Here is a 16,629-nt window from a genome sequence, read left to right on the forward strand (position 1 = left end):
TAAATGTTCAGTGTCCATAATATATTGCCAAGCAATTACACTGTTTTGCAGAAAAAAATGCACCATTTTAGAATTAGATAACTTATTGATCTAGTGGCAGCAAATATGAGGAACTCATAGATTCAATCTGTAGGTCTATTAGGTCATCATTTTTAGCAAAATAGACATCGGACTTGGATAATGTAAACAATAACATACTCATCATATCGCCAGCATTTTTTAAAACCTACGTGCTCTATCCATGATGTTGTTACTAATCGCTTTATAATTAAATAAGGAAAACTTAAATCTACAATATCATTAATAACAACAATAATAGGAACGATAATTTATTTACGATGTCTCGTAATTAACCTAAATTGCGAAGTCTTCGGCGTACGTGTGTACACGAACGTATATCGGGCAAACACGACTATCGAAAATTTAAAGCCGAAATGGTGCATCCTAATTTTATTTTGTTGGCCGTTACGGCTTCCGGCGGTATTACAATGATGTAAGGCATAAAGTTGCATGAAAGGTTGAGTTATCAAATTGTTTACGTCAAGAAGTGAATGCAGCGTAAATAGCGCTTAATTATGTTTTGAAATTTGAATGTATTGTTCGTTTGCCTTTGTTTTTTCATTATTTATTAAGTATTCGAAAGTTTCTTGAACTCAGATCTTTGCACTGAAGATTATTTTTTATATCTGTGGTGATTAGTAACTATCCATTGATTAAATTGGACGATCTAAGTACTTAATATGATCAATATTAAGTGTTACAATTAGTTACTGTTTACTTTAATAACCGAAGTTGGTAGGTCTTTAGAGTTTTATGACCACATATTCTCAACAAGGAATGTTGAATGGATATATTATGTAGTGCTTATACTCTAGTTTTTAAATAGACGGAATAGTTTGACAACTGTAAATGGACAAATGTTTCCCATTAGACTTTGGTACTGATCCTCTCGTTAAAGAAACTGACCTTGTCGATAAAACGAAACCATTTTAAGATATTTTGTTTAGATTCCATATTTTTTTTTTATTATGTAAAAGGAAACGGTCTAGAATTACGTCAATACCTCAAAAACTATTATAATATCAATGCATTCCGTAAAATCAGTTCATTGTTATGAATACATATGCGCCAATTTATTGACTAATAATAATATTTTGCGGTACCAAACGGTGATGATATTAAATTAATCAATTTGTATTGAATATTTACTTAGTTACAATATAGTTTTAAATATCAATATTGACATATCGACATTAGCCTCATAACCATTCAAATCCCATGTTAATACATGAACTGGCAAATTACTTCGTCGAATAAAACCTCGATTATAGGTAAATATGATACCTACATACAACATTCAAATCAATATTTGGGTTAACAGCTGTTGTTGCTGTATCTACATTAAAAAAATATGCTATTATAAATGCCTATTCAGAAGTTGATCTCTTTAGTATTTATTTAAAGATTTCATTGGTCTAGGGGTCTCTGAGTAGGTTATAAAATCAATAATATTCTGAGTATCCATAGATTTTTGTTACGAAAACTACACTTAGCTATTAGATGTTGCTTTTTATAGCTGTGCGTAAATGATTATAGGGTGGCATGATGGCAAAATGCCAAGGGCCTTCTGCTATTGGGAGCTCCCGATCCAAAAGGAAGAGGGCCGACCTGTTCCAGAGTCCTGGTACAGGCTTGATGTTCAACCAATTTAACAGATAGCTTTGGGTAACAAAAATTGTCTTTTGTGACCTAAAAGGAATATAAGACATCCGAATTTGCACAACGCGAGGTGCCCCATTCTATAAATTTTCTAAGGGCCTTCACGGGTGTAGTTACGCCACTGCTTTAGACTTTAACCGCTTTTACTTTAAGGAACGTGATTTTAGCGACCCCATACAATTAGAAATATTAGTTTTGCCAACAATTGCAGGGTAAATTTGAAAGTTCATGAGAAGAATGGTGCACTTATCAGAAGTATAAACTATAAATACTTCCAAGAAAAGCACCATACCTATATTAAATACAAGAAAACCAGCGTTAAATTATTTTGTTATTTTCATCTACGTTAAATAAATTATAGCCGCATTAGCCAGCGCTTGTATAGCTGTATTCCATCACGACCCAAACATAAGCACATGTCGCCGGTTGAAAACAAGCCCCCTTCCCTTTCTCCCTTTGCTGTCGAATAAAACCAACTGCCGTTCCATTTTCGAACCAGTCCGAGTTCATCTATGCAGTTCGGATTACTCGCGCTATTTACGCGTCGCGTTGCGTCCGTGGGATGCCTGTGTGTTATTAATTTTTGAAAAAAGAACTTAACTTTTTCTATTGTGATCTGTGAACTATAATAAATCAAAATGGCTGTATCTTTAATTAGATTAGGTGTAAGATCTGTGATCAGTTTGGAAAGGAGTGCTGTTGTGACTTCTACCAGTGTCCAGAATCAGTTTAAGGTATTTTTCTATGGTTTATTACAAGTGTCAATGACATTAAATTGGCTTGTGGTGCAGTCTTCGTGGCAAAGCAAGTAGGCGTAACTTTACGCTTGACTATAAGTAACTGTAGAGAGCCGCATGAATGCGTTTTTTTTGTGTTCGAAACAATGTTGTAAATTAATGGTTTATGGTTGTAAGGGATTTTTACCTGTCTTTGACATAAAAAGAAGTTTGGTTTGGGTTTGACGCACGAAAAATACGGTCTAAGTAGTTGGGCTTCTAAGAAATAATTAAATAAGAAATTGCTTCGTTTCCTGGCACCAGGGTTTAAAGTCATTGTAAAAAAAACTTAGACTTGTAATTTAGAATTCTTGAGTTTGAAATATGTTTTTTTTTTAATCTGGACTACAATTTGTATCAACAACTCTACTAAAAAATAAAAATAAACAGTCTCATGCAATCATAACTTTATAAAAATAACTTATAAATAAATTATGGACATTATTTATGCAGTTAGTGGTTAAACTCAGATGACTCTTTAATCTATTTTTAATAACGTCTAAGCTCACTATTATTAGATACTTCATTAAGTTATAAATTACTTACTAGAAGTAATATCTAAAAGTGAGCTATTTATTTCCGAGATACAAATAAAACTGCAATGATATTAACATAAATCAAAACTATTATCATATTTATTCACTGTGTTCAAGGGTCAAAATACTTTAGCAAATTATTAACCCCTTCAGATGCTTTAAATTTATTAAAATTTCATAGCTCGTCATAAGCATTTCAATTGGCAAATATGATAAATGTAATTTGCGACTTAATAGCACTTTAGAAACATAGTAAATTAATTATGCTTGCTGAGTTTTCATACAGCTTAATAGAATATTTTCTCGGGAAGATTTAGTTAAATCGAAGGATACCGTCACTTTTGCATCACCGAAGGGAAAATGAACACACGCTATTACTTCACATCATTTCCCTGTTTGAATAACAACGCGATTCCCAACCTGGGCAATCGAACCTGCGATATCATAGTCTAATGTCCAAACAGCGATAAATAGATAATAAAAATATGTAAATATTAGTATTTATTTATTTTTTAAACCACGAGAGTCGTTATGATAATCTTTTATCAGTTCCCTGCGTATCCGTTGGTCTAAATTGCTATTCACATGCCAATTTAGCCTCTAATGTTCTAGGAATAAGAGCCAGATCGCTGTGTCTAAATTTTACTTGAGTCCTTGCGTTGTATGTGACCACAAATTGAACGATCTGTTCGACCGATATTGAAAATTGCTTTGACCGATGACACTAATATGAGTAAATCTGGTCTATTGCAATTTCTATTAAAATATTAATCAATCAGGAATTTCTATTACGGTGTTAATTTTAATTTTAAGTAACTTATAAAGTTAGAGAAATGTTTGCCACGTGGTAATTTTTCAAAATTAAAACGAAATGTAGATTTTGGTGATAAAAAACAAAATATTTTCTCTTTGGGAAGTTTCTATATAAACTTTTGATTTTTAGTGGTTGTTCGAAGTTCTACTACTACGATCTAAAATTTGGACTCTGCATTAACTTATTATATTTATGCCTTTCAAAATTAATAATCAAATATACAGTGACAACTAATAAGCACTAACAAACAGTGCTAAAGCAACTCTGCATTAAGATAACTTAGTGGAATGCAAACATTAATCTTAAAGGTATTTGACTGCATAAAAAGAAAGAAGGTTCAAACAATATAGTTCATTATCTAATTGCAGTCAAAATAAATTTGATAATAGCCGTTGTTTTAATGTTATGTGATTATTATCTATGTTGCAATGGATGTTCGGATTTTTGTAAAATTACTACCTAACATAAAATAATTACCATGTAGGCGAACATAGTTGCACTTATTATAAGTCAAGATGTATGAGATTATAGGCTAACATTGTATTTCTAATAAGTCAATATATATGAGATTAATGATGACAATTAAGTCACTTATATAACTACAGACATTTAATAGGCTATCGTATGTAGGGTCAGGGATGAGACTTCAAGTTGTATTACTTAGGGCCGACGACACTTTATCAAAGAGAATTGTTTATAATATTAAATTAATAAAAAATAAAAGCATTTTTTACGTGATTTCGAAATGCTATTTAGTAAAAAAAAACTGTGAGATTTAAGTTTTATTTATTACGTAGATTTTATCTTCAGTTGCATTTGACTATAAAAATCTTACATATCATTATTATCGCCTATAAAAATTAACTGTGTAGAAAAAAAATATTTAGGTTACTTTATCAAAAAAAATTAAAGTATTTAGGTGTCTATTAACTTTGCTTACCCTAAAATTATAATTTGACAGCGGATTCCTTTAATTCTTAGGGTTTTGGAAATAGCGAAATCGCGAAATCAAGACATTTTTAGTAAAATTAACCCATGGATATTCTATGATAATACCTTATGCCCTTTACGAACCGCGAGTCGTGACCAGTAAAACAAAATGAAACCTTCATAATTCAACATTCGATTAGACAATAAGTTACGAGGACGTTTGATTGTAAACACGCTGTCGACCTTCAAATGTTAAATAACAATTTTAGTTACTTCATAACTTTAATACTTCTTAGTTTTTAGTTCTTAGTGTTCGTATTTATTAATTATTTATTTGCTTAGTTTAGTGATTTGTTTGCTTGCTTTCTTGTTTTTAGAGGAAATATAATTAATTCCGCATGATTATAATAATAACCGTATTTTTTATGTTTTGTTTAGGTTAAGAATTCTCCTTCTATTTTTTACAGTTTCCTATCCGTTTAGGATTTAGGTGATCCATTCATTTCTTTCTTAGTTTCCACGTGTTATTTTTAACTATTTGTTGAGGCTACTTCTACTGCGTGGCTTGTTTCATTCTAAATTAATTTAAGGAAAGTAAAAAGTAAATCTTTCAATCAAAACATATCATGTAGACTTAATATTATATGACTGAAGACTCTTATAGTTGACCTCGACGAGTTTCAATCACATAAACAATCAAACAATAAGCCATAATGCAATTGCAAGGTCTGAGCGATGTCATCGACCCCACGCCATCAATTCCTCTTAGCCGCAGCACAGCACGTTCACACGTTGGGAAATAGGCAAACATGGCGCCTCTAGTAATAGATTGTACACTTTCGTTTTGTTTACAAGTGGGACAGAGTGATTCCATGTTACTTTTGCATTTGGCAGCGTAATTTCATCAGGGTTTTACTTAAAAGAAGGCAAACAATAATGTAGGTGGTTCGGATGATTTCTGATGGTTGATTACCTCGGACACAAACATCAAAAATATCAGAGTATTTTAAAAGAAAGGAATTGGGAATGAAGAGGTGGGGATTTTCATGAAACCAAACAAATGAAAACTAATACGGCTTTACTTTGTAGGTAATTTATAAGTAATAAATAGTGTTGATGATATGTTTGATACTTGTATTCATAAAACTTAAGTAAACTAAATATCAATTAAGTAAATCGTTTCGAGCATAAGGAAAATAAATAAGTATTTTTTATCAAGCATCCTTGGTAATCGATTATAAATTGTTATTTTAATATATTTCACTAAAGTCCTAACGGCCATTTTCCTAAAATACTTTTTAAGAGGACGTCTACAGTTTAGGAAATTTGGTGCTTTAGTTAAATGTAAACATTTAAGCTTCATATAATTGCTATAATAAAAGAAAGCAGAATTTGATACAGATTTTAAATATTTCGTTGCATAATAAAATTGGAATGTTCATTATTCATAAAATAATTTACGAATGTATGAACAAATTCCGATACATATTATAAGGGATTAGAGAGGTGTAGCAACCTAACTAGAATGTCTCGATCAACCGGTTTAGGCGAGCAATGGCCTCGATAGGGCCTGTAAATATAGATAATAATATACCGAACAATTTGAAATATAACGATATAACTTAGAATTTGAAAGTACGAAGTCTGCTAATGCTTGGCTAGGGTGATGGGCAAGGGATGCCGACGCCAGCATACAAAAGGCAGTAGATGATGATGTTAAAGATAATACTCGCTATATCAATATAAACGAAACGAAAACATAGTTCTGAATAAAAATTATAGACATAAAAAAATGTCAAAGGATATGAGAAGAACAAGTGAAGTTTAATAAAAGGTTTTAAAACGTCGGTGAATTTGAAATGATTTTCATAAAATTAACAATCGTAAATCAAGAAAATATTTTTCGAGATTACAGATCCTACGTAATAAAATATAGGAAGGTCATAAACAACTTATGTATTAACAGGCAGTTAATTTCTCAAATTTCGAAAAGTGTCTCATTCAATTTCAGAGGCAAACAAACATCTCAAAAGTGACCTCACAAATTGTTTCAATTAGTGAAAGCGTTCAATTGTCCCTGTATGTAATTTAGAGGCAATTGTCTCACATCCCGATAAGATGCAGCCGTGAGCCAATTTGCAAATGATCGCGAATGATGACAGATCGGCCTCGTTCGCCCGCATCCAGCGTAAATCAAATTTTGTTTCACAATGTGCGTTTTGAAATAAGTTTTAAACCGTTTTTTTTTTAAAAAATAATGTATTTTTTATATATTTTTTTAACAGCAAACACTAAACGACAAAAAATTGCTTTAAGTATGCTTTGAAATAGAAAATTCAACCATAACCAAAGATAAACATAAATCCACATAAATATTCCCACAAGATAAATCTATGATCTATCTTAGAAAGTTTAAAATGTATAATTTATAGGGTCTACGTGACCGGTGGTATTTGCATACGATAATATTTGGGTACGTCTAGCACAATGTCAACAATGATGTGGGCTGCAAGGTTTTCCTGTTTGTTGTCTATTGATATCTCTGTTTATTGTTTATTTATAGATATTAGTCTCGTGTTTGGAAGTCCACGTATCTAGTGAAGGGTTAATTAGATGTTTTGGTTTTTGAATTTAGAACAGATGTTTAGGTATATTTATTTTTATCGTTTTCTGAATGAATAGACATTATACAAATAGTCCATTGAAAAGTTACATTTGGGGTTGCGTTTTTTAGAGGACGCAATTTTATTTTTTTGAAGTGTAGGGGGGGTCAGTCTAAAGCTAAAACCAAGTTTGTGGGGTCGCCACCCTTGTCCCACGGCCGCCATCTTGAAAATAGGGGTTGAAATGGTTTTACGATGTATCTCTTAAACTATTTATCTGACAAAAAATGTATAAACATTTTTGTTGCAAATTAAATTCTCTACAACTTTGGTTTAGTAACTTTTGTCGTAAAACTATAAATAAAAAGTTATAAGCGAAAATGTTAAGAAATTCAATGTTAAGCAATGTCCATTGCAACGTCATCAGAACGTGTGTTTATAAGGTTCATAATACTTTTTTGTACTCATTAATACCCAAATACCCAAGGGACCATTAGGGAACAAAAGAACATCTGCCTGCTATTATTATTATTATTTCTAACCTCTCTTATTGTAAGAATAGCTGATAATATTGTGTTGAAGCTGTCTAAGTAGAGTTTTTCATTAGCATTTTGACTTTTAAAAGTCTTTTAAAAGTCAAAATGCTAATAAAAAAAAAGTAGTTTTCACTAAAGTTAAAATCGTGTCTAAAATCATTCGAAATCGTCTGCAGAATTAAAAACAGAATAAAATACATTCGCACGTACATAAATATGTAGCACAACTAAAAGATATAAGTTGAACGACAACTTCAACACAATATTATCAGCTATTCTTACAATACGAGAGGTTAGAAATAATAATAATAATAGCAGGCAGATGTTCTTCTGTTCCCTAATGGTCCCTTGGGTATTTGGGTATTAATGAGAGTACAAAAAAAAGTATTATGAACCTTATAAACACACGTTCTCATGACGTTGCAATGAACATTGCTTAACATTGAATTTCTTAACATTTTCGCTTATAACTTTTTTATTTATAGTTCTACGACAGAAAGTTACAGACCAAAGTTGTAGAGAATTTAATTTGCAACAAAAAATGTTTATACATTTTTTTTCAGATAAATAGTTTAAGAGATACATCGTAAAACCATTTCAACCCCTATTTTCAAGATGGCGGCCGTGGGACAAGGGTGGCGACCCCACAAACTTGGTTTTAGCTTTAGACTGACCCCCCCTACACTTCAAAAAAATAAAATTGCGTCCTCTAAAAAACGCAAGGTAAGGCCTAAAAAATGTAACATTTCAATGGACTAAAAGGCATCTCTCAATTACGAAGTTTTGTATTGTACTGCACCACACTTGACAATCCAAGACCATCGAATATATTACAACAGAATTATTTACAACTTTTTTATGTGCGTCGGTCTTTCGTGTTTAAGGAAAAGCGTTTCTATTTCTAAATGTTGATAAAAATAGCTTTCCCCTTTCACTGTAGTTTCGGTAAATAAGTTTCTGTTCGACGTGTTTTAAATGCCCTCAACACCTTCAGCCGTATAGATTGATACGTATAGTGGAAATATTTTATTGATAGAAAACTGGTAAGTAATCAGTTGGCGACCTTCAAAAACAGGAAAGGGATTATAGGGGCCTTGGATATGTCACTCACCTTGTACCACAGACGAGACAAAACATTTTTTTTTGTCTGATAATTGCACCAACCACGGAACAGTGGAATATGGGTACCAACTTAAAGTATACGGTTCACCCTTTATTTTATCCTTCCTACATGAGTATTTATTTTTTTTATTTGATTTAAGACACACAGAATACAATCAAGACATAATAATGACTATGGCTAAGGTTAGTACTTAATCTAGATTGCACTCTAAAATTTGTGCCCAAATCATGACTTACAAACGATGTGTTCATATTTGATTGCAATAAATGTAAAGATTGGACGAAACCGCTAAATTAAGTCCTTTTTAATACAATATTAAAATTCTAACCTAATACTTATTGTTTTAAAACAGTATTTTCCGCAAACTTATTATAAACTTATTTCTGAAATTATATAACTAAGGACAGAGTAGTGACTAATTGATAAAACTTCAGTTGATAAGCAGCTGGATATTTTAAATTTAAACCAACATTTACTTGGTAGAAATCTATAGAAAAGTGTTTAAAACGAATGCATTTTGTCCTTGGCTATTTATAGAGGCAGGGCACTGCACTGGGCTACTCGACTGAATATTTATCGCGGCCGATTGGCGATGTCACTGGAAAGGCTGCACTTGTACTCCTAACCATTTTCTGATCTATATTGAAATTTATTTTAATAGAGATAGTTGTTGTTTTTCATGCATGATTTATGTGGCTGGTCAAGGTGTTTCCTCTTAACTCTACAACGTGTTCAAACTATTCAAATAATTTAACCAGGACATTATCATTGAGTATATTTATATTTACACTTTTTTATTAATAGTAGGTATTTTTTACGATATTCATGGTTAAAAGTTACTGCAATACACAGAGTTATAAGTCTGTGTAATTTAATTTGAATTATAGAATTGAAAACTGTATTGTGGCAGGAAAAATTTTAAATAGCAATAAATTACTTTTATCAGTGGTAACATCAAAATATTGCGGATATATGATCAAATACAGCATTTTTATACAATTTCAGTGATGCAACGAATTTTATCGATGAGTAAAAGATTATTCTCAGTAGAAATAATGATTCTAAGCGGTGCGTGCAAGTGAGCGCACGCGCATGCCGTTGCATCTTGCAACAGGTCGATGACCCCGGCTATCGTGAGTTGCATGATAAGTTACTTCGGGAATGGACAGATATAGGTCACATTGATAAGGTAATCTGAATATTTAGTTTTGTTATCCTACTTCAACTTGCTAAGCACAAGTGGCACGAATGGCATAGTTTTTCGATTACTATAGTTTACGTTCTACTAGGTACAGAGTTGTTAAAGAGCAATGTCCCTTTATTTTCATCACTCCGTTGGTCTTAGCGTATTATTTATAATATAGAATAAAATAAGTTTAGGGCCTGTGTGACGGAATTTGAGAATGAGAATTGTCGTTGATGTAGGGCGACGAAATACAAAAGTCAAGATGTCAAATAAATGGTACACAAAACAAAAGAGTAACTATATGCATTAAGGGTTTCAAATTAATTTTGTTTGTCAGTTATATTAATCAGCTAATGTAAATAGTACTCATATTATTACCATTTATTTGGGAGCGTAGATTAGTGTCAGTTTTGTATTTGGTCGGTTTATACATTTATATGACGCGTGGAATTGACTCAGAAGTTGTAAAACAGGCCCATGGACGCCGCCAAGATTACTTAAGGCAGATTCATCTGCGTCTAAATACTATACTATATAATATCATTAAATTAATATTCTATTTTCAAATTAAAACGTGCGGGTATTTGAATACGCTTTACTATAATAAAACCTCCGCGGTAATGAGTGAGTTATTTTTTGTTTTATATCTAATGTAAAACGGTGCAAGTGTAAGGGTGGTTGCAAGGGGTTTTCACTCCCAGCGATAATGAACAGACCCTTATTGTCTGATACGTTAACTGCCACAACTGTTTTTGAACAGTGTAACAGACCCTTAGAGACTTCAAACTTTTACCTATTACCCTCTGTAATATTAATCTACCCGTTCTCTACTTCTTTGTCAGATCACCGATGCACACGATTTCTTATTATTGTAATTAATTATTATGAGGAGTGGTAATTACTTAGCTACCAATTGACTCACTTTACATACACGGTTGCTGGTCTTTTTTACAAACAACTCCAACTGCATTATGTGGATATTTTAACTACTTATATAATATACTCATTACTTAATATTTATGATAATTGACAATACTATATTTACACTTCCGTTGTTCCAGTTAATCCATACAAAGCCGACGTGCAACGGCGTTGTGTGCTATTTAAACGATTCGCCGCATCAGGTGCATCCAGCGCACCCGGTGCGAGTTCACCAGCTACAGGGACCGCACCCGCAGAGGTCGCACCTCGATTTAGCAGACCGCGGTGCTCTGCGCCGGTACAGCAAGCATCATGGCCGACCGGAGACCGATCGGAGGAAACAGTCGGATTCCGAGTCTGATTCTGATTCCGACACTGAGTGCAAGGGATTTGATCGGGTGAGTTTATTATTTTGAATTTCAGAATAATTACCATCATTAGGTATTATATTGAGAATATCCAGAATGCAAGAGCCTGTCTGGTTAGCACCCTATTTTCTTTTATAACCATCAATGTAACAATCATTGTGATGCAATTTGTAGGACAATGTATCTTATTACTGAGCATCAATCATCATTATTTCTGAGCGTTAGGTTACCCTACAATTACATCTTTTATAAGCATCAATGTGCAATCATTGTTATGACGCAATTTGAAAGACATTGTAGTCAATGAGATAGTCTTTATCCTCCACAAAAAAGGATCAAAATGAGAGCCAGAACTCATAAGAGCGAAGGAATTGGTAATTCTTCCTAGTTGTAATTCCAAATTTACAGGCGCGTAATGCTATGCATCTAACTTTTTTGACCACCTAATCCATCTCCTACCTGATGGAAAAGTTTTATTTATGACCAAAGTTTCATTCCCCTTCAAATTTTTAATAAACTATCCTTTGTCGGTAGTCTGACTTTATGCGTCGCAAGATGCACACGGTGCATAACATCCTCGATGTGGACAAAGACGGGCTGATCTCGTTCAACGACTTCGTGCTCTTCGCCGAGAGGTTCAAGTCGTTGGGACACCTTGATGAGAAGCAGGCCAAGGAGTTCAGCGATATTATTAAGGTAAAAATGATTCATCCTTGATTATACTAGCAATTTCTATGTTTATGTAAGGCGGTACTTATGAGGTCATGATCACTTGCCCTTATAAAAAAATACGAACTGAAACGTAGTTTACCTACCTTATATTTCGATTGGCGTCAGTCGTAGTTTTTTTAAGTGTGTGATGATTATGTGTGTATTCTTTGTGAATTTATCGTTCGCATTAACGGTGAAGGAAAACATCGTGAGGGAACCTGCACATCTGAGAAGTTCTCTACTAGGAATTTCGAAGGTGTGTGCAGTCTACCAATCCGCACTAGGTCAGCGTGGTGGACTAAGGCCTAATCCCTCTCAGTAGAGGCGGCCCGTGCCCAACAGTGGACAGTATATACAGGGCTGATATTATTATTATGATTATGTAATATGATTCTAAAGTTTCCGCCTTATATCGAAATAGACATGAAATTCTCGGAACTGAATCTTGTAGCCTACCTAATATTCCCATTACCGTCAATCCTAGTTTTCCTGTTTCATAATTATCTAATCTGATTCATAATACATTCAGTAGGTACACCCTACACTTGCTCTTCTTTCAAAATTTATTATCACCAATAAAACGCAAGTATTATTGCATCTCCAGTTGACCTGGGAGGAGCAGTGGGGCGCCATCGACCCGTACAACTTCGTCACCGTGGAGCAGTACCTGGAGGACATGCACCACGTGCTCAATGACAAGACGTTGAAGAAGAAGGCGCATCGCTGGCTGCCTTACTTGTTCAAGGTACAGCTTCCATATAACTCCTCTTAGACCAAGACAGCATTAATACAGGAGAAAGAAACCCATAATACGAAGATCGTATGTCGCAATAATTATTTTAATCTGTTTAAGTCGCTTATTGACATCGAATAAATAAATAAACTAGAATTTAAAAGTAATTATATTTTAATAGCTTTATGTCATATAAATTGTAATAATAAATGTGTATAAAGTATGTACCCAAATTTTTTTTTGTGTAATGTACCAAATTGAGACTTTCTGTGTTCCGTGGTCGCTAATTTCCAGTGTGCTTTACTAGAGGCACATTGTACACCGGCCATTGGCTAGTGTTACTATGGCGGGATTTTTATGACTTCAATGGAAGCTATCTAGTCTGATAGAAATATGTATGAGGTGTTCTCAAAATATTACTTCAACTTTATAGAATAATTAATTTCGTAACTCAGAAACAAAGTCACAAAATATGTATTTATTTATTTAAGTTTTCTTGCAGACTTAACAACAGACAACACTAAAACGTAAAATCTAAAAGATGTAATGTTAGTCCAGTATAAGGCAATATATCCTGAGATAAAGAAAATGTTTTATTCTTACAGGCTGTCGACAAGGACAAGTCGGGGTACATATCGGTGAACGAGTTCAAGTTGTTCTTCGAGTGTCTTGGCTTGAATAACGACCACGCCGCCGTCGCGTTCGCGGTCATAGACATTAATGGGGTAAGCAGACTTATTAAAAAGTTCTATGATTAGGGCACCCCACGCTCACCAGCTACTGCAACTAAACCAAAATAATAAGACGCACTGACATCAAGCGTTGAAGTTCGACGCCTCTTTGAAGACATGTCTGTGTTTAACATGCAAGGGAATTAATCAAATAGAAAGAAATTAGAAATGAATATATCTCACTTTCCTCCATAACAAAGTAGACCCGGCGTAATTATGTTAACTGTCGAGGAATAATCTATCGTCAGTCGATAGTCTATCTGGATTCCACTCCACTTACCATCATCTTAACGTGGCTATATAAAAGTCCAATGCAATTCTAACAAAGAGTTTCTATTGTAGTGCTATGTCCATTTAAATAGTATTTATTATTTACTAGGTTTTGCCTACGGCTCCACTTTCGTGTATTAGTTATTCCCGGGTATATATTTTTCCGGGATAAATAGTAGCCTCTCAGGAGTAATGTAGTTTTCTATTAGTGAAAAAACTCAATATTGGTTTAGTATTCCCCAGTGGCGAAGCGTCAATATAACCCGATTCCTACCGGCTTCCCTTTTAGGTTTATTTACGTTTGTCTTAGTTTTGTTTTCTGTTATATTGACCGTGATATGTTAACTAAGACAATTTTTTGTTGCCTCAGGTTACCTTTTGAAAAATTTCACACTTCGCCACTGGTATTCCCTGAGAGTAGAGTAATGCATGTCCAAACAAACTCTTCAGCTTTATATATTAGTATTAATGAACAATTATTTTCTTCCCAGGACGGCAAATTATCTCTAAAAGAATTTGTGGAGCTCGGCAAAGACTTTCTTTCACCGAAGACGAGTCGCGCGTGTCCAAGATGTTCTGGGGCCGCTCATTGAAAATCTAAAGTCATTATCATAAGACTGCTATGTTATCATTACCAGTAACGATGGAATATGTAACATAATTAGGTATACGGATATTCTTTAGCTTTAATTTGTTTTGTATGAGCGGACTTTGTGAGGTGCAATTTTTTTTGGAAATGTTAAGGAAGGAGGAATGAAAAGTATGTCGAATTTAATTCTAAATAATGCAACTGTGACTTGGATGCCAATAAAGCAATTTAGATTTAAATTTGGTCTCTTTTCATTCCCTTGGATTCTAATATAGTCGTTATCAGATATATAAATACCTACGTTTTTAAATCACGTAAATTCATTGTCTATCATTTAATTTTTATTTCATGTGTTAGCTTTTTAATTATGATATAATCAGATACGCAATGTTCGTTCATACAAATCTGTTTACATAAGTATAGTTAAGTTCCATAAACATTAACAATGTTAATGTAAAAATAAATAAAAAAACATTCGTTATCTATGAATGTTTGAGTGACATGGAATCTTAATAGAATCTCAATAAAATGATGATTATATAAAAGTGTTTTATTAATAAAATTATACTTTTAATTTGTTACAAAAGAAAGTCAAGTGATATGTGTAAAATATCATTGATAACCTGACTAAAAAGATGATAAGATTGAGTACCTTATAACAGATATAATTTAACAAAATAAAACATACACACGCACACACACACACACACACTCACACACACACACACATATATATCACGCACGCACTCACGCCGGCCCACATTTTTCTTGTTGTTTCTTTATTCTTTAAAAATAAACACACATGTTGTGTGTAATTAAGAAACAGCGGAGTGACACAACTTGTTTTTATCAATTGAAGGAGAGTGGAGTGTCCTACTCGTAACACAAGAATATTATATACTTAAAAGGAAACTTCAAATATGGTTTTATTATGTGCAATTATTAAATATGAAATATGGGGAAGGATGAGAAATTCCTATGATGTGCGTAGGGAAAAGGAATAGAAAAAAAAACTGAGTCTCTAGTCGCTAAGCCAGGGGATTCTAGTATCTCATTCTCAGGTTTCCCACTGTGTTGGCTACAGGGACGCCTAAACACAAAAAAAAATGGTTAGGTTAAAATGAAATTACATTTGCGCTCACATTTCCTGAATATGTCGTTGTATTAGGTCGTTTAAATTCAAAATTTCTTTAAATTAAATATTTAGGTTTAACACCTAATATTTTATGGAATGTTAGAAAGATCCGAACATAACCTCTTAGTAAGTCATATGAGTCTGGGACTTGATTTTCTATGATAGTCTTTAGAATCGTAAATTTGCCAAACGCATCTTTAAATTAGGCTAGATATTATAACTACATTTTATGCTAACCTGTCCCATTGGTTAGGTATATACCTAACCTAATAAATAGATGAGGTCAGCAAATACACTCTCCCATAAATTAAAGAAACTAACCTAACCTAACCTATTATAGGCATTGGGCTACCTAACCTAACCTAAAAAAATTATACTACCATAGTTTAAAAGTTTGTAAGAAGCACATAACGCACGTTATTTAGTTAGATGAAATTACATATACACATACACAGTATCACGCCTTCTATCCCATAGGGGTAGGCAGAGACTATAAATTGCCACTTCTCGGCACGATTCTAGCATACTTCACTCGCTTCCTCCATCTTCATTAATCTTCTCATGCATTATTGTTATTATATATAGAATATTATAATATATAGAATATCATAGAAAGAAAAATAAATAAACAGAAAGCAAAATAAAATAAATAATTGGTCTTAATACTTTATTTAAATTACTACAAAACAATACAAAATGAAAGTCGGTAATCAACATTTGCAAGAATGCACACGTGTTCAGTTAATACTGACAGTTTAAATGTCAGTTAAATTTATCCATACACAAAATGAAGAATTATAGAAAAAAATTGGTCAAGTTCTTTAATCTTATAATCAACATACAAAGAATTCTAACAACTATTAACTAAAAACGAAATTCCTAATACTCTCCCCACACAAATATGACATTTTTTTTTCTTGGGAGTATTCATTAACATTAAATTAATGA

General features: G+C 33.0%; 1 pseudogene; it reads left to right on the plus strand.

The window, feature by feature from the left end:
- Nucleotides 1-2,199: 2,199 nt before the first annotated feature.
- On the plus strand, nucleotides 2,200-14,558 carry LOC119192365 (annotated as a pseudogene).
- The last annotated feature ends 2,071 nt before the right edge of the window (nucleotides 14,559-16,629 follow it).

This window comes from Manduca sexta, unplaced genomic scaffold (assembly GCF_014839805.1).
Source record: "Manduca sexta isolate Smith_Timp_Sample1 unplaced genomic scaffold, JHU_Msex_v1.0 HiC_scaffold_269, whole genome shotgun sequence".
Classification (NCBI taxonomy): Eukaryota; Metazoa; Arthropoda; class Insecta; order Lepidoptera; family Sphingidae; genus Manduca; species Manduca sexta.